The 22,588-nt window shown below is 41.0% G+C and overlaps 1 long non-coding RNA gene across 2 annotated transcripts; it reads left to right on the forward strand.

The window, feature by feature from the left end:
- Positions 1-5,758: 5,758 nt before the first annotated feature.
- Positions 5,759-22,352, forward strand: LOC143274334 (uncharacterized). Of its 2 annotated transcripts, none has more exons than XR_013052937.1 (3): positions 5,759-5,888; positions 8,038-8,246; positions 21,971-22,352. It is a non-coding gene; the product is annotated as an uncharacterized LOC143274334 (long non-coding RNA). The 2 variants fall into 2 exon arrangements; XR_013052938.1 differs by lacking the exon at positions 21,971-22,352 and adding an exon at positions 17,588-18,046.
- Positions 22,353-22,588: the final 236 nt, after the last annotated feature.

Genomic DNA, 22,588 nt, shown 5'->3' on the forward strand with positions numbered 1-22,588 from the left:
TATGAGAAAAGGCATGGTAAATCACAGCTGGGGGATGAAAGACAAAAATAGAAGATTACTTCCTGTTAGGAATGAGTGTAATATCCAAGGCTCTTCTAAGTATGACCTACACTTATTTAGAGATGGAATACTTGGTTAGTATGAAAAGGCCAAGCTTTCTTGGATTATCCTTTTATTTTAGTCTTCAATACTGGGGGATTAAACTCAGTGGGGTTTAATGCATGCCTGGCAAGTGCTTCACCATGGATCCATGTCCATGGTCCCACTGAATGCTGCTTATTTACATATTTATTTAAAGACACAGTCTACTTTGCATCCTAGGCTAACTTAGAATTTGCTATGTAGCTCACAATGGCCTTAAACCTTCAATACTCCTGTCTCAGGCTTCTAATTGCTAGTTGCTAGGATTACAGACGAGTTCCACAACTATCTTAGATACTTCTTAATTCTTTCCTTTGGCCAGATTTGTCTTCAAATACTTAGGATGAGGTTTAAAAGAGCACCTCTCAGAGCTTAATGTGTTTAAGAACCTTGGGGGATCTTATTAAAACATGGGGTTTTAGTTCCTACTCCAGACTCTGAAGGTTCAAAAAAACTCCTCATTGGATCACATTTAGAGTAGTTCTGATTTAAAATACAAGTTATAATTATACTTGGGCAGTTGCTCACTAAGGAATGAAGAAACTAAAACTAAGGTGATGGTAATAGTTAGTGGGTGGTTGGTTTACACACTGTATTTTGCTGATTACAAGAAGTTTAAAACAGATTTTTCGCTGTTTAGAATCAATAAAATTGGAATGTATACGACAAACAAAATACAACAGTCTTTCTGCAAATTCTAAATATGACCACCATGATGCCAAAATCTGTCTAAACCTCCATGCTTCTGTTTCTTATTTGTTTGGAGGAAACCATCACGGTGGCACTGAGGGACAGAGTACAGTTGTAAATGTGGTAAGAAAGGGCAAATGACCAGAAAACCTAGCTCAGACTACAACTGTGTGGTAGTGCACACAGTTGATCCCATCACTTCAGAGGGAGAGGCCAGCCTTGTTTACAGTCTGTTTCCAACTCAGTCAGAACTATATAGCGGACCTTATCCCAACAGCAACAATAATTACAAACAAAGAAACAAAAATCTACCTCTGTTCTCTTGAACTTCCCTGAGTACATGTTTGATCAAGCTAACAAACCAAAGAAGTTACCAGTTTTACATACAGAATCTAGTTCTCCCTTGAACTGCAGATTGAGACTCCAGTTTGTTTATTGAGATTAATGTGCAGGGCCTGGGACCCTAGGAATAACTTTTTTTTTTAACCTACCCCAGATGCCTAGAATCAGAGTTGGAAATCTTTCTGCAGAAGTACACTTGTAATAGCTCTGGTACACTCACTGCTTGTCAAGTAGTTGATTTAAAACAACACATGTATACACTCATAGGTGTGTGTACACATTTATTTCAATCTCATTAATCTTTCTAAGAACTTTAAACATAGTTATTCCTAGTTATGTACAAAATAATACTGAAGTTGAGATATGCCAAGGCACTTGATCTCTGATGAAAGGACATGGCAGGAGTGTAAATCAACAGATCAGAGGCTAAATCTTTACAGTATCCTCTCTCCCCTCTTATACTGCTCCAGTGCTTGCTTCCCTTCCTGGAACATCTCTTTTCTGCTCAAATACCAATGCCTTAGGTTTGCGATAAGGCGCCTAAGGTTTTTACTTGACAAAGGGTGAAAAGCCAGGTGGTAGAGGGGAGCAGGTCCTGGCAGCAGTTATCTAGGCAGGTAGTGAGTAGGTCTGGCCAAGGCCTTGGATCCACCTCTTCCAGTTCCCCTGAGCGGCCCTAGCTCCCCTGGGGAGAACACCTGACATATATTCCTAGCTTAGAGACTGTGTATACGGCCGTTCACACTCTGCGCCTTGATTTCTTTTGTGTACTATGAGTCAATAGTACACGGTTTCCCTGGAAACTGTCTTGGGACTCTGTTGCGACAGGTATCCCTGACTCAGCTTCCTGTTCCAGACCCTCTGTACTCTCATCCCGGCACAATTTCGTGTCTCTCATCCAGCTTACCCTTCATTGTCAGACGCTTCCGGGGCGCTTTAGTGAAGTCTCTGTCAGGTCTCACTCACTCTTTCCCTTTCTTCACTTAGTTCAGCAGCTTTCAGCCACCAGGACTCTTTCATGTTTAACTTTCCGCTGGAAAAATCCGCTGTGCCCAAGAAACAACGTGCGCACAGTACACAAACAGACTTGTTCCAGGCGGCATCAATGGATGCAACCAGATTTCGGATACTGTGCCTTGCGTGACTCCATTGAAGCGCGACGGGCTCTGGCGGTGCATGCGCCTTGGGTTTAGCTCTGTTGCCGAGGGAGGGGCTCGCTAAGTGCCGGTTCTGTGGCCGGTGGAGTCTGTTATTTGTGGCCTCTTCAGTTTATGGCTCTCCTGGCGGGAACAGTCCGGTTGCAGTTCAGGATTAATGAAGTATAGAGAGGCAAGCTGTCATGGAGAGGATGCGAGGGAGATTGGGACTATGGATGGCAGAAAAATGGGCCCGAAGTAGTGGACATAATGGCTGTATTGAGGTCTTAGGATTTTTTTTTTTTTTTTGAGATTTAGTTTCTCTTTGTAAGAGCCCTGGTTATCCTGGAACTCACTCTTGTAGACCAGGTGGCCTCAAACTCTTGCCTGCCTCTGCCCCCTGTGTGATAGGATTAAAGCCATGAGCCATCATCGTCTGGATTTTTTTTTCCGACTCCCAGGGGACTCATGTGTCCCTGGCTGGCCTAGAATTCACTCACAGGATTACTAGTTATCTTTTGTAATGGTGGCCGGGGATTTTCTTCTATTTAAGCTACTATGTAATTTTATGACCTCGTTTAAGGGTCTCTTTCCTATGAGTAAAATAGAGTAGCTTTAGCTGGCTTTAGTCTCAGAATGCTTGCTTTTTAAAATTTATTTATTTTTCCTTCTGAAGACAAAGTCTCCCTGTGTAGCCCAGACACTTTCTATGCAGCCGAGGCTGAGCTCCTAAGTATAATCAGTATTCTTGCCTTAGCCTCTGCAACATTGGAATTTACAGGCCCCTCTTACTGCATCCACCCCAGAAAGCTTCTTGAGACTTGGAGCATTAGTTTCTGTCAATATGATAAAAGACAAAAAGTGATTCTTGTGGCTGCAGATCTGGGACACAAAGGCCCAGCCCAGCGTTCTCGGCCTGCCTAGGTTCTGTCCAGACACCGCCCTTAATTTCTGATGAGTGCTGGATCTAACTTGGATGTTGGGTGAGAGAAAGCAGAATTATGGTCCCTGTGGTCTCTTTAGTCGGTGATTTTTAATATTGAGAGTACTGTGCAACCTCCTTTTAAAGACGGAAAAGAATTCTTAGAGAAACTTGGGCAAAGAGCACTGAATTCTTGTTTAAGAAACATAGGCTTTATATGTTTTTGGGTGATAATTGTGTGCCATTTTGATCTGTAGCAGTACAGGCCATGGTAACACACATATGCTTTAGATTTTGAGGCTAGCCTGACAACAGGATGGACACCAAATGTGTTGCATTTGCAAAGGCCTGACACTAGTTTAGCATGTGTAAGACTGTGTGAGAAAGTGCCCTTGGGGACTCATAAATGTGAACTCAGTAATGAACACTTGATTTCTTCTTTGAGATAGGCCGCCCTTTGTAGTCTTGGCTGTTCTGGAACTGGCTATGTAGTTCAAATTGGCCACAAACTCACAGAGATCCACCTGCCTGTGTCTTAAGAGTGCTGGGATTAAAACATGGTAAAAGATTACTTGACAAAAATTGTATATATTTATGCATTTAAAATAACACTTTGAAATTTATATATTGTGAAATGGCTAAGTCAGTCTAAATAACCTCATATAATTGTTTTTTGGTGAGACATTTAAAATTTTAGTGATTTTTTTCAAGTATATGCTGCTACTATAGTAGCTATGACATACATTAGATTATTATGTATGAGCTTTTGGTTTTCTTTACTTTAAAAAGTTATTTAATTAATGAATTTATTTGTTTATTTTTGATGGTTAGGATCAACCCAGGACCTAACTTATGCTTTGTATCACTGAGCTATTCCTCCTTCACAATTATGAACTTAGATAAGCATAAGACAATAGTGAACTAGGGGTGTAGCTCAGTGGTAGAACACTTGCTTTGTACATTGAGGCCCTCAGTTTAATTACCAGAGTAGCAGGTGGTGGGGGTGGTGTTAGACAACTGAAAATATAGGAGTCATTTTGTGGGTTGTAGACTCAAAAGTAGCATGGCTTCTGTGGTTATAGTGACAGAGACAAAGGAGTCTCTCTTTTTGAAAAGAATTATTTTTATTTTATGAGTGGTTTTTCTTTTTGTTTTTTTCAAGACAGGGTTTCTCTGTGCAACAGCCCTAGTTGTCCTGGAACTTCCCCTGTAGACGAGGCTGGTCTCAAACACACAGAGATCATCCTGCCTACCTCCTGAGTACTGGCATTAAAGGCATGTGCTACCATGCCCGACTCTATGTTACAGTGTTTTGACTGCATGTATTTACGTATGTGGTATGTGCATTGTGTGTGGCCAGTGCCTGCAGAGGCCAGAAGAGGGTGCCAGATTCTCTGGAACTGGATTTACAGAGATGGTTGTAAGCCTTTATGTGTTCAATGTGTATTGAACCCTGATCCTCAGCAAGAATAGTAGGTGCTCTTAGCTGCTGAGCCCTCTTTCTAGCCCAGTTATTAGGAATCTCTTAATGAATCCTTTTTATATAGCAAGCATAGCTTTGAATATCTGCCAGTGTTCCCTGTGATTCTCAGATTACAGTAGGGTTGTGGGTTCCCCAGAGCAACAGTAACCACAGTTGCCTGCTTACTAAAATATTTGCATTTTAAGAAGGGAGTGTCCCCACTTTATGCTCTTCAGAAAACAGTGTATGAAGAGAGATACCTAGTAGAGTTTTTGTCATTATTATTTATGACAGCAAAGTACTCAGAATTATATTTGACAGCTATGGACTGAGCAAATGAAGTATGTGCTGATTTATTTGGTAAATTAAATTTATCACATGGGTGATAGAGTGCAGCCTATAACTCCAGCCCTCAGAAAGCTGGGCCAGGAGGATAGAGAGTTTAAGGTCCTCTTAGGATACAGTGAGACCCTGTTTGAGAAAGCAAACAAATTAAAGGTTTCAAAATTTCTGATTCCTAGGCATCTCTTAGAGTTACCTAGCAAATGAGTACCCAGCATCTATGTTTTGAAAAAAGACTTTAAAAGTGTTTATGTGTTTGTGTGTGTGTATACATGTGTGTGGGTACATGTGCGCTACACATGTGCTAGTAGCCACAGAGGCCAGAAGAAAACTCCACTGGATCTCGAGTTACACGTGGTTTGGAGCCACCCAATGTGGGTTCTGGGACCTCTGGAAAAGCAGCAATTGTTCTTAACCCCTGTGCCATCTCCCCGGCCCCTAGAATCTGTATTTTTAAAGAATGTTTTCAGGGTAGATGTTCTTATATTTAGGTATATAATAGGTCAGGTTACAGGTTAGATAATCACAATTTTTAGGATGGTTATAGAAATATTAGTAAATAAAACCAAATCTGTCCAGAACAATTATACAAATACATTGAAAGGTTTTATAAATGGATGAGGAAACACCTTTGCTTATTTAAAAATTCATTTTATGAAAGTGACATCTCAATTTTTTTCTCTTTGTAGCAATGAATGGTAAACTTGGAATCATGGATATTCATGCATTTTCCCATGAGCGAATCTATGAAATTCTGTGAGAATTTGAGGTTCAATGAAATGATGGTGACTCCACCCACCTCCAACAACTTACTATGGAAAACTTGAAGTAGGATTGGTGAGATGGCCAGCAGGTAAAGGTATTTGCCATCTAAATCTGACCACCTGAATTCCATCACCAAATTGCACCAGGACAGACATGGACTGACTCCAGAGAGTTGACCTCTGACCTCCCCACACATGCTGTGGCACGTGTGTACCACACTCACACACACACCTACTCTAGTCAGTGCCAGTATGCTTCTATAGCTAACATCTTGCTACATTTGTGCAGATTATGTTGGCTTGCTGTCTTAAGACCTTCAGGCTGTCATATCAAAGACAGAAGAAGCACATTTTCATACAGAAACTCAAGAATAACTTCAGCTATTAAACACATGAATATTTGAAAATCAGGCCATAAATTGGATTACTTTCTTTTCCTCCTTCTTATTTTATTATTGTTTTTTTCATCTCTGTGCATTGGTTTTCCCTACTTGTATATCTATATGAGTGTGTCGGGTACCTGGAACTGGAGTTATAGACAATCATGAGTGGCCATGTGGGTATAGGGAATTGAACCTCTGGAAGAACAGCCAGTGCTCTTAACCACTGTGCCATCTCTCCAGCCTCCCTTTTTCTATTACAGTTATTATGTGTGTCTGCATGTGTTGGCATGTGTGTGCCACAGCATGTGTGATGGTCTAAGCAGAGCTGAAGGAATCAGTTCTCACCCTGCACTCTGTGTGTCCCTGAAATTGAAGTCCTGTCACCAGGCTTGGCAGCCAGCACATTTACCCACTGTCTTAGTTAGGGTTTCAACTGCTGTGATGAAACACTATGACCAAAAGCAACTTGGGGAGGAAAGGGTCTATTTCTCTTATATATCCCCAGTTACAGTCCACTGAGGGAAGTCAAGGCAGGAACCCAAACTGGGAAGGAATCTGGAGGCAGGAGCTGATGCACAGGTCATGGAGGAGTGATGCTTACTGACCTACCCCTCATTGCTTGTTCAATCTATTTTCTTACAGAACCTGGGACACCAGGCGGCACCAGCCAAAATGGGCTGGGCCCTCCCACATCAATCCCTAATTAAGAAAGTTCCTTGCAGGTTTGCCTACAGCCTGACTTCTGGAGGCATTTTCTCAGTCGAAACCTCCATTTCGTCTGCTCTCAGGTGACTTTAACTTGTGTCAAGTTGACACCAAACTAGACGGCACACCCACAGAACCATCTTGTCAGCCCCTTAGTTTACTTCTTGCTGCCATTGACACTATGCATACAGAAACAAGGGTGGAAAGGTATATTTGGTGCAGGGTCAATGATCTGCAGTCTATCACAGCAAGGTGGGCATGGTGCAGTGGCTCAGTCCATGGCAGCAGAAGTGTGTGGCAGTGTTACTCATGTCATGGCTGACCAGGACATCAGAATGACCAGAACTATGTCTGGGCTGTAATCTTAAAGGCCACTCCTAATAATCTACTTCTGCCAGGAAGCAGGGCTTCCTGAAGGTTCCATCGCCTTCCCAGATAGTGTCACCAGCTGGGGAACAAATGGTCAAAACATGAGCCTCTGGGAGACACTGCAGATTCAAACCATGTGTTCCATTAGTGAATGAGATCTATTTATCTAATGACTTCTGGTGACAGTGGGAATTACTTTCTGTAGCCCCCTTCACTTTTGGATTAAGGAGAAACATTTCTACTGGAGTTTCCAGTCACCACTTAAAAAATTAGTGATTAGAAATAAATTACCTCCAAGCATGCAATTAGAACCAGAGGCCCTTGTTAATCATGACAGCTGGATACTTTTTCATTATTCTTTTATTTCATTTGTTGTATGAAACATGTATACACACATGCATACTTGTGCCTCTGCCTGCCCAGTGACAGGACTATAGGAAATCACTACCAGGTCCAGTTCTGGTTCTTTTGAATGGTTATATGGATGTGAGAGAGACAGCCCTTTTTGGGCATTCACACTAGAAAGCCCTGTGTGAAATACTATGAGAACAGCAGAAGGTGAGTATTTCTCATCTTATCCACCATATTTGGGACCAGCAGTGTCTCATACTTTGGAGTTTTCTGGACTATGGGAATGTTGGCATGGATCTGCTGATTGAACAATGCTAATCTGAAACTTAAAGCTGTAAATTGATCTGAAATCTGAAGGTTTACCAGGACACTTTGGGTTCTGGGTCATTGCATTTCTTGAATTGTGGGTTCTCCTGTGCTTGCTTCATAGGCTGGCTTGGACTACTCTGCAGGACAGCACTGCTTGACATTAGATACCAGCTTTATCCATGCCCTCAAAAATGCAAGACACAGATTATGAACTTCCTGACCCTGTTTTGCACTTGGTCCAAACTCTGGTGTCAGTACAGAGGACTGGCAAGCAGAACTACAGGTGTTGATATAGGAGAACATGGACCCAATGGCACCAGCATTCTTCAGGTTGGTTGGTTATTTAATGTGTTTGGGTTTATGTGTGTTTGTGTGTTCACCATGCCATGTATGTGTAGCTCAGAAGACAACTTATAATAGTTGTTTCTTTCCTTCTATCATGTAATGTTAGGATACTGAACTTAGGTTGTCAGGCTTGGCAACCAGCTCCCTTACCCATTGCCTCATTTTGCTGGCTCTGTTCTTCTAGTTTAATAATATCACCAGAGGTCACTGGAGAATAAAGAGAATGCCATTAGACTTTACTTCCCTCACTTTGTTTTGTGATGCTCCAAAATGTTGTGGATGGAACCCAGGTTTCCCACTTTCTAAGCAACAGATCTACTTGTGGAGATCTACCCCATCTCAGCATTGGGAATTTCTGCTGGGCAAATCATTTCCTGCATTGAATAAATGGACACATTGGCAATAGACATCACAGGCCTAATCACATGCATTCCCCTAGTCAACAGATGGCACCATATTTTAAAATTAGGTTTAAATTTAATATCAACAGTAGAGCTATGACATATACCATGTATAGCACAACATCAGTTTTTCAAATGCAATTTCCTAGTCTCTCAACCTGTGAAAGTCACTTTTTAGGCTATCTTGACTCCATGGTGTGTACAATAGAGTTTCCTTGATTTTCTTTTCCAAGGCAGTGTCTCACTATGTAGCCCTGGCTGTCCTGGAACTCACTATGTGTAGACCAGGCTGGTCTTGAACTCAAGAGATCCACCTGCCTCTGCCTCCTGAGTGTTGGGATTAAAGGTGTGAACCACCATACAAGGTTTTCAGATTAAGTTGCTGTGAGCCTATTCCATCGAGTACAACTTGGTTTGGCTTATATGAGGGGCTCATATGAATTTGAGGCTCTTTGGATTTGGGAGTTTTTCCTGAGACACTGGAGGAGTTTCAAGGACTCTCACTATAGGCTGCAAGGGCATGCACTCAGTTCATTTTGTACTCTCCTTTCTGACATGTTCAGTCTCAGAGAAGTAGATGCTGGCTCCAGGCCTCATTTTCCCCTGTGCATGCCTCCATGGTGGTTCCTAATACTGGGAAGTGAGAGAGAGAAAGGAGTGCAAGCAAAAACTGAAGTTTGGCTGTGTTGCTTGTGTCCTAACACCTAGCTGGAAGGAAGAGACCTACCTCCCCTTCGGGCTACAGCAGACCTGGAGTGAGGTTAGCCTAGTTCCGTGAAGAAGAGAGCCCCTCAGCACAGCTGTTTGCAACAGTTTAACAGGCCCATGCTTTGTGAAAGGCAGAAATATCTTTAGCTTCTAATGTCTCTTTTGTTCTTTAATGTGCAACATATAGCTTAAACTATAAAAAGCAGTATATACCAGCTTTCTTCAGGGTCATATTCTGGAATGCAAATGCCCCTGGACAGGGTACTAAGTAAACCCTGCTTAAAATCTCCCAAGGTACATCTGTAGCCTGTGTCTCTGAAAGAGTCATGATGTGGAGGGGGCAAGGGAGCAGGTAGAGGTCAAAATTGGAGGTGGGCTGTGTTGAGCATCAGACTACATACACTGGTTCCACTTTCCTTCCTAACGACAATAGATTCCATCTGACTAGGACAGAGCCTCTGGGATCTTACTTATTTATGGTGGATGTAACTAGGGACAAGTAGCTTGTTTCCTTTCATTATACCCTTGACTCCACCCACCAAGGATCCCCGTAAAGGGTTGCAGGAAGACAGTACTTGAGGGGACACAGTTGTGAGGAGCTCACCTCTGTTTGTCACTTCCCTGAACTGACCTCTTTGCTTTGCCTGGCTGAAGCAGGCATGCTAAGTTCTGTGTGTTCTAAGCTGAGTTCTGTCTGCCCCAAGCACTGTACTTGTTAAAGTGTTCCCCCTTTCTCTGGAGATGCCCTCTCTTCTGGAGCCACAGAGCACACAGGTATTTCTCACTGTTCTTCCAAAGTGATCCCAGTTAATGCTGAATCTCCAGCAGAAAGCATTCCCCAAGGGATATGAAATCTGCACATAAATTAGGCAATTGATCAGTAACATTGATAAAAAATTATGTCTGTTGACCATATTCCTGGATGGTAATCAATGATGTTAATTTTCAGTACATGAGTTCTAGACTAGACATTAATTAGAAGGGATAAAGCTGTGTGATGGATCACAGTATGAGATCTAGGACAGGCATACACTCAAAGTGTGCCCAGGAGATTTTCTTTTACCCACTGCTTAACAGATAAGGAAGTGGGAAATCATCCCCGGTAGTTGAACCCTGAAGATAAACGTTTAAAAGCTGCTCCCCAATGTCACATGTTACCATTTATGCTCCTTGGGTTCCAGTGACAAGAAAATGACAGTGCAGAGCTTGCAGGAGACTCTGCCCCTTCTGATCCAGATGGGAGTCACCCCCTCTTTCCACCCAGTGTAACCTTTCTTTCCCAATCCATGTATTTTGTCATCATTGAGAGGAAACTTTAAGTTGAAAGGGGACACTTGAGGTGTCAAGTTTAGCAAGTCAGAAATAGCAGAAATAGTTCAACAGCAAAGGCAGCATCAGGGGTTTAGTCTGAGTGCTGACCAACTGTGTGTGTGTGTGTGTGTGTGTGTGTGTGTGTGTGTGTGTGTGTGTGTGTGTGTGTGTGTGTGGTGTGTGTGTGTGGTCTGAGAGAGGGTTCCATAACTGTCACCTTCATGATGAACACTTCTGGCCTGAAGGCAGATGTGGGATGTTTTGACCGCTGGTCAGGAAGTAGATGGGGAAGGCCTATTACTCAGGTACAATGGTCTGGATCTTGAATGTCCCTCTAAGGCCCATGTCTTAAAGGCTTGGTCCTTGTGGGGAGGGCTCTAAGGGGAAGCAATGGAACCATTAGGATGTGTGGATGTGGGAGAAATTAGGTTATAAGGAGGAGTGAAAGACCCTGGCCCTTCCTGACTTTCCTTGCTTTTTGACTTACATGATGAGCAGTGCTTTCTGTCTCTGCCACTCGGCACACCTGCCATAAACCTAAAGCAGTGGGGCCATGTGACCTGGAATGAGAGCCTTTAGAACCCTGAGCTTCAGTGTCCTCTGCTTTGGACTCTATGTCCCAGGGCTGGCAGGGCTCTGGCTATGTGTAGTCTTTAGGCTCCCTCCTCCTGGTTGGCAAGTGCTTTTTCTTTTTTCCTCTTTTGGGATTTATTAGCTTACCAACTCTTGTGGCTCTTGTTTGTGTCCTGTCGCCTTCCTATGGCTGTCATTTTGACTATAGCAAAAAGTTGTCACTGATACCAACCATTGCTTGAAGAATAATGGTGTACTATTCACACACAGGACCTTGTGGCATGCAGGGTCCAGCTTCTGGTCTGCCACTCCACGTTTGGAATGGCTGCAGCATCTGCATGCACATCTTCATGTGATATGCTTATTTTCCACCAGGAAGTAAAGTAGCAACATTGAAGTGTTCTCTCACCAATTTGTTTTCATCACCTTGGCTTTCCAGAGGCTTGGTATAGATGGAGTCCAGCAGTATTGGATATGTGCTAAGGGCGCCACTTGGTTGACAATGGTCTTGGCTGCCTGCCAGTGAACCTGAAGGATCTCCTGCTGGCAGGCTATAATCAACTTTTCCCTCTTGATGCTATGTGGCAGGTGCAGCTTCCCTGGCACAGCCTCCTGTAGCAAGCTTCCCTGTGGGACTATCTTTGGATAGCTAGCCCCTAAACAATGACAGGGAGATTTCTTATTAATTATGAAAGCTTGGCCTTTAGCTTAGGCTCATCCAACTAGCTCTTTGTTTTAATATGAATTTTCAAAATCTATTTTTTTATTAAGGAATTTTAATATACGAATTTTTATTCATTTTATATGCCAATATCTCTCCTCCCACCCCTCCAGCCTTCTGGCCCCCAACCCACTTCCCATTCCCTCCTCCAACAAGGTATGGCCTCCTATGGGGAGTCAGCAGAGCCTGGTACATTTAGAAGTGGCAGGTCCACCCCCCACCCCACCCCCGCATCAAGACTGTACCAGGTAGTGGCTCCCCCTGTATCAAGGCTATACCATAGGTAGTGGGCTCCAAAAAGCCAGCTCATGCACCAGGGATGGATCCTGATCCTACTGCCAGGAGGCCCCTTAAGTAGATCGAGCTACACAACTGTCTGGCTTATGCACAGGCCTAGTCCAGTCCCACAGAGGCTTCACAGCTATTGGTCCACATTCATGAGTTCCCACTAGTTTGGTTTGGTTGTCTCTGTAGGTTTCCCCAGCATGATCTTCATAAACTTGCTCATAAACTCCCTCTTATCTCTCTTCCACTGGAATCCTAGAATTCAGCATGGTACTTTGCTGTGGATCTTTGCATCTGCTTCCATCAGTTACTGGATGAAGGCTTTATAATGAGAGTTAAGGTATTCACCAATCTGATTACTGGGGTAGGCTAGTTCAGGCACCCTCTCCACTATTGCTAGCAGTCTAAGCTGGGGTCATCTTTGTGGATTCCTGGAAACGTCCCTTGTACCTGGTTTCTCTCTATCCATATGATGTCTCTCTCTCTATTATGGTATCTCTTTCATTGCTCTCCCTCATCCCTGTTCAGATCAGCCACCCCATTCCCTTTGTTCTTATTCCCCATCACTACCCTCCACTGCCCCCATTCCCGTTAATGGGTCTCCCCATCCACTACCCTTCCCCCCTCCCTCCCTTCCCAGGAGCCATCGATCCTCCAGATGCATTTCTCTTAGGGTCCTCCTTGTTACCTAGCTTCTCTGGAGCTGTGGGTTGTTGCCTGGTCATTCTTTGCTTTACATCTAGTACCCACTTATGAGAGAGTACATACCATGTTTGTCCTTCTGAGTCTGGGTTACTTCACTCAGGATGATATTTTCTAGTTCCATCCATTTGTCTGCAAATTTCATGATGTCATTGTTTTTCTCTGCTGAGTAGTACTCCATTGTGTATATGTACCACATTTTCTTTATCCATTTTGCGGGGCATCTAGGTTTTTTCCAGGTTCTGGTTATTGTGAATAATGCTGCTATGAACATAGTTGAGCATGTGTCTTTGTGGTATGATTGAGCATTCCTTGGGTATATTCCCAAGAGTGCTATAGCTGGATCTTGAGGAAGATTGATTCCCAATTTTCTAAGAAACCACCATGCTGGTTTCAAAAGTTGCTGTATAAGTTTGCACTCCCACCAACAGTGGAGGAGTGTTTCCCTTGCACCACATCTTCTCCAACATAAGCTTTCTTCACTGTTTTTGATCTTAACCATTCTGACAGGCATAAGATGGTATCTCAGAGTCATTTTGATTTGCATTTCCCTGATGACTAATGATGTTGAGCAATTCCTTAAATGTTCAGCCATTTGAGATTCTTCTGAGATTTCTCTGTTTAGCTCTGTAGCTCGTTTTTTAATTGGATTGTACAGTATTTTGATGTTTAGTTTCTTGAATTCTTTATATATTTTGAAGACCAGCACTCTATCAGCTGTGGGGTTGGTGAAAATCTTTTCCCATTCTGTAGGCTGTTGTTTTGTCTTATTTACTGTGTCTTTTGCCTTGCAGAAGCTTCTCAGTTTTAGGAGGTCCCATTTATTAATGGTTGCTCTCTGTGTCTGTGCTACTGGTATTCTATTTAGGAACTGGTCTTCTGTGCCAATGCATTCAAGGTTACTTTCTACTTTCTCTTCTATCAGGTTCAGTGTAGCTGGATTTATGTTGAGTTCTTTGATCCACTTAGACTTGAGTTTTGTGCATGGTGACAGATAAGGATATATTTGCAATCTTCTACATGTTGATACCCAATTATACCAGCACCATTTTTTTTTGAAGAAGCTTTCTTTTTCTCATTGTACAGTTTTGGCTCCTTTGTCAAAAATCAGGTGCTTATAGGTGTGTGGCTTAATGTCAGGGTCTTCAGTTCGACTCCATTGGTCCACATGTCAGTTTTTTATGCCAATCCTAAGATGTTTTTATTACTGTAGCTCTCTATAGTAGAGCTTGAAGTCAGGGATGGTGATACCTCCAGAGGTTGCCTTATTGTACAGGATTCTTTTAGCTATCCTGGGTTTTTTGTTTTTCCATATGAAGTTGAGTATTGTTCTTTCCAGGTCTGTGAAGAATTGTGTTGGGATTTTGATGGGGATTGCATTGAATATGTAGATTGCTTTTGGTAAGATTGCCATTTTTACTATGTTAATCCTACCTATCCATGAGCATGGGAGATCTTTCCATTTTCTGATATCTTTGTCAATTTTTTTCTTCAGAGACTTAAAGTTCTTATCATACAGGTCCTTCACTTGTTTAGTTAGAGTTACCCCAAGGAATTTTAATCATTTGTGGCTAATGTAAAGGGTGATGTATCTCTGATCTCTTTCTCAGCCCATTTATCATTTGTATGTAGGAGGGCTACTGATTTTTTTGAGTTAATTTTGTATTCTGCCACATTGCTGAAGATGCTTATCAGTTGTAGGAGTTTCCTGGTAGAATTTTTGGGGTCACTTTCAAGCAGAGTTGAAAGAGATATTGCCAGGGTCTCAGAAAAGCACAGTTCTTTAGTTCTGAACAAGCTCTGCCTTCTGGCTACCTTATATTTACTGTTATTTTATCTGCAAATAGCAAACCTTTGACTTCTTCCTTTCCAATCTGTATTTCCTTGATCTCCTTTTGCTGTCTTATTGCTCTGGGTACAACTTCGAGTACTATCTTGAACAGATATGGGGAGAGGGGACAGCCTTTGCTTAATCTGATTTTAGTGGAATTGCTTTGTGTTTCTCTCCATTTAATTTGATGTTGGCTGTTGGCTTGCTGTAAATTGCCTTTATTATGTATTCCTCGTATTCCTGATCTCTCTGATACCTTTATTATGAAGGGATATTGGGTTGTGTCTAAGGCTTTTTCAACATCTAATGAGATGATCATGTGTTTTTCCCCCTTCAGTTTGTATATATGATGGGTTACATTGACAGATTTTTGTATGTTGAACCATCCCTGCATCTCTGGGATGAAGTCTACTTGATCATGATGGATGATTTTTTTGATGTGTTCTTGGATTCAGTGTGTCTGTATTTTATTGAGTATTTTTGCATCAACATTCATGAGGGAGATTGGTGTATAATTCTCTTTCTTTGTTGCATCTTTGTGTGGTTTGTGTTATCAGAGTGACTGTAGCCTCATAAAAAGAGTTTGGGAATGTTCCTTCTGTTTCTTTTGTGTGGAACAATTTGAAGAAAATTGGAATTAGCTCTTCTTTGAAAGTCTGGTAGAATTCTTTGCTGAAACCATCTGGCCCTTGGCCTTTTTTTTTTGGGTTGGGAGACTTTTAATAGCTGCTTCTTTTCCTTATGGGTTATTAGGTCTATTTAAATTATTTATCTAGTCTTGACTTAATTTGAATATATGGAATTGTCCATTTCTTTTAGATTTTTCAATTTTGTGGAGTACAGGTTTTTGCAGTATGACCTGGTGATTCTCTGGATTTCCTCATTGTCTGTTCTTTTCATTCATGATTTTGTTAATTTTGAATATTCTCTCTCTGATTTTTGGTTAGTTTGGATAACTGTTTGTCTATCTTTTTGATTTTCTCAAAGAACCAACTCTTTGTTTCATTGATTCTTTGTATTGTTCTCTTTGTTTCTATTTTATTGACTTCAGCCCCAAATTTGATTATTTCCTGCTATCTATTCCTCCTGGGTGAGTTTGCTTCTTTTGTTATAGAGCTTTCAGGTGTGCTGTTAAGTCACTAGTGTGAGATTTCTCCAGCTTCTTTATGTAGGCATTTAGTGCTAAAAATTTTCCTCTTAGTACTGCTTTCATAGTGTCCTATAAGCTTTGGTATGTTGTAACTCTTTTTCATTGAATTCTAGGAAGTCTTTATTTTTTTTCTTTATTTCCTCCTTGACCCAGTGGTGATTAAGTTGAGCATTACTCAGTTTCCATGAGTTTGTAGGCTTTCTGCAATTTGTGTTGTTGTTGAAATTTAATTTTAAGGCATGGTGATCTGATAAGATACAAGAAGTTATTCCAATTTTTTTGTATATATTGAGATTTACTTCATGACTGAGTATGTGGTCAATTTTAGAGAAATTTCCATGGGGTGCTGTTATTCTTAGATTGGTTTTTCATGGTGTCCCAGATTTCCTGATTATTTTGTTATGACTTTGTTGGCTTTAATGTTTTCTTTGACTGACGAATCTACTTCCTCTATGTATCTTCAATGCCAGAGATTCTCTCTTCCATCTCTTGTGTTCTGTTGGTTATGCTTGCATTTGTAGTTCCTGTTTGTTTACTCAGATTTTTCTTTTCCAGTTTTCCTTTGGTTTGTGTCTACTTTATTGCCTCTATTTCAGTTTTTAAGTCTTGAACTGTTTTCTTCACATGTTTGATTCCTTTTTCTTGTTTTTCTTGGCTTTTTTAAAAAAGGGATATTGATTTCTTCAATTTTTTGTCTTTTCCTTGATTTCTTTTAGGGAATTTTTCATTTCCTCTTTAAAGGCCTCTATCATCTTCTTAAAGTCATTTTCAGGCCATTTTCTTCGGCTTCTTCAATGTTGGGATGTTCAGGTATTGCTGATTTAGAACTACTAGTTTCTGGTGGTGCCATACTGCTCTTTATGTTGTTGAATGTATTCTTGCACCAGCATCTACCCATCTCTTTCTCCAATCAGTGTAAAGGTGTCTGTGTCTCAGGGAGCCACTCTTGGTCCAGTTGGCACTCTTGGTCCAATTTGAGCTCTTGGTCCAATCGGAGCTCTTATTCGAATGGGTCTTGGTCCACTTGGGGCTCTTGGAGTCTGTGTCTCAGGGAGCAGCTGTAGTCTCGGAGGATGGGTGGATTTGTGGGGTAGGGTGGGATTTGTAGGTTACAGGGTTCAGGAGGCTTATGCCCTGCCCTAGGGTCTCCACTCCCCCCAACCACTGCTGCCTCAATAAATCTGCTCTTTTGCTATCTGCGCCTGAGCTCCTGGGGACGGCTCTTGGTCACAGACCAGTGTCCAGAGGGAGGCAGAAGCCAGAGACCAACACACTGTCTCCCCAAATCAGTAAGGTAACATAAGATGAAGCAGGGACCACTCCTCTCTAAGGTTTAGACCATCAGTGAGGAAGCAGGCTGACAGTAGTCACCAAAGATGGCCATGGGTCCAGCAGCCTGTGGCCATGGACCTTGACTTCCCAAGTGCAGGGGAGCTGGACAGCACATAGGACTGGATATAACCAGTCTCTCTCAGGAACAATGGACTTGGTGGGTGGCTGGATGAAGTCACAGGGTCCTTTAAAGCAGGAGGCCTGCCCAGGGTAGCCCATTTAGAATTTCTGACCCCCACAGGGACAGCCAGTGTGCGAGATCTGAAGTTGTGACGAGATTCCTACCTGGCACAGCTGCTACCCTGTCCTCAGGTGAGCTGGGCTGCCTGAGGAGAGCCAGCTGGGCTCAGTCCTGCAGGAGGTGAGGAACAGACCAAAAGGCTGGTGAAGGAATATTTTCCTAGGGCACCAGACTGGAGCAAAAGAGGAGTGCCTCCATCACAGTCACCAGCCAGACAACCTCAAGAGGCTGTGAACCTGGAGGGGCCCCAAATTGGAAGTTGCTTTTGAGAATGCAAATGCAGCGTGCAAGAGAATTAAAGGCAAGATCTGCACCCTTGGAAGACTGGATTAGAGACACGGTTAATGTTGTGGCTCATGACCATGATCATATGTGGGTAGGAGAAGCAATTTCAAAAGGTTTGAGGAATATTAGATGTTTTGGATGTGGAAAGCAAGGACATTTGAAAAGGGACTGTAAACAGGTCATTCCTAGAAACAATGTTTCTTCAAGGAACACTGGCAACAGAATACCCCTTCCTTCTGGAGTATGCAGAAGGTGTGTAAGGGAAAACACTGGACCAACGAATGTAGATCAAAAAGGGACAGGCAAGGAAATCCTTTGCCTCAGTCTCCAGGAAACTCCCAGAGGGGCCTCAGGCAGGCCCCCATAGCAAATCTAGTTCAAACCTGTCAGGGACAAGGACAGAATCTCTAGTTAGTGGAAAAATACAAACTCCCGATAAGACAGGGAACTATATCATCTTACAGTCAGGTTGTCCTACAACAGGACATTAAGTCAGAGCCCTTGACCCTTTCACCCTGTAAACATCCTTCATAAACATCCTGTTAGCTTGCCCTACCCTATGCAGATAACACCTTCTTGCTCCCCCACCTTGCAGGAACTATATAAACCCTCCTGGAGAAAAATAAAGTTGCACCTTGATCAGAATCTTGACTTGGTGTATTTCCTTTGTGTCTCCTGTCCCTACATTCTGTCCTTAGGGTGGTTGAGAACCCGTTGAAGCCCTGAAGGCCAGGGCAAAAACCTTTCCTGCAATTCAAACCCCCTGATCAGAGCAACTAAGTAACCAAATGCCTATTGGAATAAATCATGATGGTCAGGATGATGAAACATAGAGAATAGAAAATTTAGGAAAAAACAAAGACAATTTTTTGGCAAACTTCTATTAATGAACAAAGACCAAAATTAATGATAAAAATAAATGGTGTTTTGTTGTCTGGTCTGGTAGACACAGGTGTGGACGTAACCATAATTGCACCAGAATTTTGGCATCCAATTTGGCATCTTCAGGAGGTAAACATTCAACTGTTAGGAATTGGGACACTATCTTGAGTGAAACATAGTGCAAGATGGCTCGAATGTATAGGTGCAGAAAGGAAAATTAAAACCATATGTGGCTAACAAAACTGAACCTGTGGGCTTGAGTCTTGTTGCAACAATGGAATACTCAGATTGACATCCCTCCAATCTCAGAAACAAATCATTAATCAGCACATGTTTCTGAGAGAAATATTAGAAGGCATTGTTCTGAGTGGTCACCAGCCATCCATATTATACAGGAACAGGGCACAACAACTGATGATCTCCCAAAGACACCAACAGCTCTACCTTTAAAATGGTTAACAGACACGCCTGTATGGGTTCAGCAATGGCCTTTAACAACAGAGAAACTCCACGCTTTGGAAGACCTGGTATAACAGTTAAATGATCAGCATATTGAAGAATTAACCAGCCTTTGGAATTCTCCTGTATTTGTTATTAAAAAGAAATCTGATAAATGGAGAATGGTAGCAGACCTTAGAGCAATTAACAAAGTAATTCAGCCAATGGGTTCTCCACAATCTAATCTGGAATTCCTTTGCCTACTCTGTTAGCAAAATGATGGCCTCTCATATTTATTGATTTAAAAGACTGTTTCTTTTCAATACCCTCACAAGAAAAAGACAGAGAATGGCCGGGCAGTGGTGGCGCACGCCTTTAATCCCAGCACTCGGGTGGCAGAGTCAGGCGGATCTCTGTGAGTTCGAGGCCAGCCTGGGCTACCAAGTGAGTCCCAGGAAAAGCGCAAAGCTACACAGAGAAACCCTGTCTCGAAAAACCAAAAAAAAAAAAAAAAAAAGGAAAAAAAAGAAAAAGAAAGATTTGCTTTCACAGTTCCTACTTATAATAATTCTCGACCAGTTAAAAAATTTCAATGGAGGTTTCTCCTACAGGGAATGTTGAATAGCCCAACTTTGTGCCAATATTTTATACAACAGCCATTGGAAGTGATACGTAAAAAATTCCCTAAATCTATAATTTATCATTATATGGATGATATTTTACTACCTGACTCAAATGCAGATACTTTAGAAAGAATGTTTGAAGAAGTAAAGAAAATTTTGCTTTTCTGGGGATTACAAATTATTCTTGAAAAGATACAAAGAGGAGATTTTATTAATTATTTAGGAAATAAAATAATAATTACAAAAATTAGACCCCAAAAGGTGCAAATTAGGAGTGATAGACTACAAACTTTTAATGATTTTCAAAGATTACTTGGAGACATTTCTCATCTATGAACTATTGTTAGGGTAAAAAATGATGAACTGAATAACTTGTTCATAACCTTAGAAAGTGACAAGGACTTAAATAGTCCAAGAGAATTATCACCTGAAGCTGAGAAAGAATTGGCCCCGGTAGAAAAGAAAGTACATAAAGAGCACGTGGATCATATTGATCCAAAGCTGGATTGCATTTTGGTTATTTTACTTTCTAGGCATTCTCCTACTGGAATATTAATGCAGAGGGAAGATATTATATTGGTATGCATATTTTTACCAAATAAACCAAATAAAAAATTAACAACTTATTTGGAAAAAAATCTCTGACTTGATTTGGAAAGGAAAATTGAGACTTTGTCAATTAGCAGGAATAGACCCAGCAGAAATTGTCATACCTTTAACTAAAGAGGACATTGAAAAATTATGGACAGAAAGTGAACCTTGGCAAAGAGCTTGCAGTAAGTTTTTTGGGAGAAATTAACAGCAAATATCCCAAAAGTGATAGAATTGATCTTATGAAGAGATCTGATTGGATCTTGCCTCAAATTGTACGGCAAAAACCCATATCTGGAGTTCGTACATTTTATACAGATGCCAACAAAGAAGGAAAGGCAGGTTACAAATCAGAAAATTTAAGTAAAGTGGTTCAAAGTACTTATAATTCAGTTCAAAAATCAGAATTGTATGCTATTCTGTTGGTATTAATGGATTTTTCAGAACCTCTCAACATAGTAACTGACTCTCAGTATCCTGAAAGAGTAGTATTACATATTGAGACTGCAGAATTTATCCCTGATGCTTCAGAATTAACTTCACTATTCATTCAATTACAAGATACAATCAGGAAAAGGAGTCATCCTTTATATATAACTCACATTTGATCCCATACTGGTCTGCCAGGCCCTCTAGCACAAGGCAATGATGAGATTGATCAATTATTGATAGGGTATGTGCTGGAGGCCTCAGAATTTCATAAAAAACATCATGTCAATAGTAAAGGTTTAAAAAAGGATTTTTCCATAACCTGGCAACAAGCCAAAGAAATAGTAAAGAAATGTCCTACTTGTTCCTTCTACAATCAAACTCCATTTACAGCTGGATGTAACCCAAAGGGTACTTAGAGGATTGAAATCTTGCAGATGGACGTGTTTCACTTTGCAGAATTTGGAAAATTGAAATATGTTCACCATACCATCGATACTTATTCAGGATTTCAATGGGCAACTGCTTTGAGTTCTGAAAAAGCTGATTCTGTAATCACTAATTTTCTAGAAGTTATGGCCATCATGGGTATACCTGCACAAATCAAAACTGACAATGCTCCATCATATGTCTTTGTTAAAATGAAACAGTTTTTTGCTTATTACAATATAAAGCATATTACAGGCATACCACATAATCCTACAGGTCAAGCAGTTATAGAAAGATCCAACAGAACTCTAAAGGATATGCTAAATAAACAGAAAGGGGTAACAAAACCCCCAGAAATAGACTGCATAATGCTCTACTAATTTTGAATTTTCTCAATGCCAATGAGAAAGGAACAACAGCTGCAGAGAGACATTGAATAATAGAAAAAACTACAGAATTAAATCAGCCTATATACTTTAAGGATGTGCTAACCTCAGAATGGAAACCAGGATATGTGTTACGTTGGGGACGAGGTTTTGCTTTTGTTTCTGCAGGAGAAGATAAGCTGTGGGTATCATCAAAATTGATAAAGGTTCAATTTGAACAAGAAAGACCTCTTAATTAGAGGAGGTGATAGTTCATCAACCAGCATGAACATCCAATTTAAACTAACTTATACCAGTAACACATGCCTTTTCATTTGATCAGATAATAACTTGCCAAAAAGGAACATCCCCAAAATTAGTCTTGGGGAAAGTTTTTGTTTTTGTCTTTTAGGAGAATGAAGGTTAAGGAATCTGAAGGACACAGGACAAATGAGACAACTGAAGAAAAGGGACAAATCATCTATCCCAGGAAACAGAGTGAAATGGCATATGGGTATATCATCTAAAATTTTTTATAAGTTTTCCTAAATGTTTGTTTCTGCTCTTCTCTAAAAAATTTAACACTATTGGTCTTCTTTTTTTTTCTTTTCACTATTGGTCTTCTTGTAGTCCCAGATCAATTAAAATTTAAAGCTGACTTTAGAGTTGGAGAATGGCTCTCTCCTTCTTTAAACTCAAGCATGTTGTTAAAAGGAAAATGCAAACTCCCTGTATCATGCCCGAAGAAAAGAGCCATCTTCTGCTATGGGACCGGAGAAAGGCCAAATTAATTAAGGGACTATTCTATTATTAATCTCAACTCTTTGATTCTATTTTAATTCTTTAAACTTTTCTTAAAGTATAAATTTTATATCAAAACTTACAAGATTAATATGTGTATAGATGTATATATATACATACCACACACACACACACACACACACACACATATATATATATATATATATATATATATACATTTTAAACTCTGTTACGATATGAATGGTCATATAGAGTACTAACTAATTCT

The sequence above is a fragment of the Peromyscus maniculatus genome, chromosome 1, assembly GCF_049852395.1.
Source record: "Peromyscus maniculatus bairdii isolate BWxNUB_F1_BW_parent chromosome 1, HU_Pman_BW_mat_3.1, whole genome shotgun sequence".
Classification (NCBI taxonomy): domain Eukaryota; kingdom Metazoa; phylum Chordata; class Mammalia; order Rodentia; family Cricetidae; genus Peromyscus; species Peromyscus maniculatus.